The following is a 2,303-nucleotide window of genomic DNA, read 5'->3' as shown; positions in this document are numbered from 1 at the left end:
TTGATCGTTTACTGTGTGCGGAGCGGAGGACTAAGCGCTTGGGAGAGTACATCATAACGGAGTTGGTTAGATACGTTCCCTACGCACAGGGATCTTACAGTCTAGAAGGGAAGACAGATACAAAAAGAAATTACGGATATGGACTAAAGTGCTGTGGGGCTGAGGGTAGGGTGAATAAAGTGAATCCAGTGGTTGCCTATCAACCTTCACACGAAACAAAAACTCCTCACTCTTGGCTTCAGAACTCTCCATCACCTTGCCCCCTACCACCTCGCCTCCCTTCTCTCTTTCTACTGCCCTCCCCGTACACTCCGCTCCTCTGCCGCTCACCTCCTCACTGTCCCCCGTTCACGCTGTCCTGCCGTCGACCCCTGGCCCACGTCCTACCGCAGTTCTGGAAATGCCCTCCCTCCTCACATCTGCCAGACTAACTCTCTTCCCCTCTTCAAAGCTCTACTGAGAGCTCACCTCCTCCAGGAGGCCTTCCCAGACTGAGCGCCCCCTTTCCCTCTGCTCCTCCTCCCCTCCCCATTCCCCCTTCTCCCGCCCTCTGCTCTTCCCCCTTCCCCTCCCCTCAGCACTGTACATATTTGTATATATTACTTATTACTCTATTTATTTTGTTAATGATGTGTATATATCTATGATTCTATTTATCTTGTTCTGTTTTGCTTTGCTGTCTGTCTCCCCCGTTGAGACTGTGAGCCCGTTTCTGGGCAGAGATTGTCTCTATCTGTTGCCGAATTGTACATTCCAAGCGCTTAGTACAGCGCTCTGCACGTAGTAAGTGCTCAATAAATACTACTGAATGAATGAATGAATGAATGGGTACAGAACAAAGTGCAAAGGTGACACAGAAGGGAGAGGGAATAGGGGAAATAAGGGCTTAGTAGGGGACGTACTCTTGGAGGAGACGTGATTTTAATAAGGCTTTGAAGTTGGAGAGATTGACGATCTGTTGGATATGAAGGGGGAAGGAATTCCAGGCCAGAGGCAGGATATGGATGAGGGGTTGCTGGTGAGAGAGATAAGATTGAGGCACAGTGAGTAGGTTGGCATTAGAGGAGTGAAGTGAGCGTGCTGGGCTGTAGAAGGAATTGAATGAGGTAAAAAAGGAGGGGTCAAAGTGATTGAGTGCTTTAAAGTCTATGGTAAGGAGTTTCTTTCCCCTCGGGATCACACCTGGAGAGTTTCCAGTACTCTACCGGTCTCGGTTATGGGAGGGAGAGTCAAACAGAGGCATACCCATTCCATTCCTAGCTTGGACAGTGGCTAGCCAGTGCAAGACAATCTGCTACAAGTCAAAACTCACCTGTGCTGGGCAGCAGCGGCATGGGAGAGAGTCGAGGGTGGAGACTCAGGTTTACTGTGCTGAAGAAGGCAATGATAAATCACTTCAGTATTTTTACCAAGGAAACTCTACGGATACACTACCAGAACGATTGCAGGTGGAGGTGGGGCGTTCTGGGAGAGATCCATGGAGTCGCTGTGGGTCGGAGACGACTTGACAGCATAAGACAAGGAGTTTCTGGTTGGCGTGGAGGTGGATTCATTCCTTCAATCGTATTTACTGAGCGCTTACTGTGTGCAGAGCACTGTACTAAGTGCTTGGAATGTACAATTCAGCAACAGATAGAGACAATCCCTGCCCAACAATGGGCTCACAGTCTAAACAGGGGAGACAGACAACAAACCAAAACAAGTAATCAGGCATCGGTACCATCAAGATAAATAGAATCATAGATATATACACATCATTAATAAAGTAGAGTAACTTGTCGGCTTTGTGTCCTTGGGCAAATCACTTAACTTCTCTGTGCCTCAGTTCCCTCATCCGTAAAATGGGGATCAAGACTGTGAGCCCCAAGTGGGACGACCTGATCACCTTGTATCGCCCCTCCCAGTGCTTAGAACAGTGCTTGGTACATAGTAAGCGCTCAACAAATACCAACATTATTATTATTAATATATACAAATATGCACAAGTGCCGTGGGGAGGGGAAGGAGGAAGAGCAGAGGGAGGGAGTAGGGGGAGTGGAGACAGGAGGAGGGGCAGAGGGAAAGGGAGAGTGCAGTCTGGGAAGGCCTCCTGGAGGAGGTGAGCTCTCAGTAAGGCTTTGAAGAGAGGAGGAGAGTTAGTTTGGCAGATGTGAGGAGGGAGGGCATTCCAGGACAGTGGAAGGACGTGGGCCAGGGGTCGACGGCGGGACAGACGAGAACGAGGCAAAGTGAGGAGGTTAGCAGCAGAGGAGCGGAGTGTACGGGGTGGGCTGTAGAAGGAGAGAAGGGAGGTGAGGTAGGAG

At 49.7% G+C, this 2,303-nt stretch overlaps 1 non-coding gene across 1 annotated transcript; it reads left to right on the top strand.

Annotated features, from left to right (window-relative positions):
* The first annotated feature begins 1,164 nt into the window (after positions 1 to 1,164).
* LOC114807169 lies at positions 1,165 to 1,302 on the top strand. Its single transcript, XR_003755222.1, has one exon. It is a non-coding gene; the product is annotated as a small nucleolar RNA SNORA7 (small nucleolar RNA).
* Positions 1,303 to 2,303: the final 1,001 nt, after the last annotated feature.

This window comes from Ornithorhynchus anatinus, chromosome X1, assembly GCF_004115215.2.
Source record: "Ornithorhynchus anatinus isolate Pmale09 chromosome X1, mOrnAna1.pri.v4, whole genome shotgun sequence".
Taxonomy (NCBI): Eukaryota; Metazoa; Chordata; class Mammalia; order Monotremata; family Ornithorhynchidae; genus Ornithorhynchus; species Ornithorhynchus anatinus.
The sequence above is the reverse complement of the archived record's forward strand: the minus strand, read 5'-3'. Positions and strand labels throughout refer to the sequence as shown.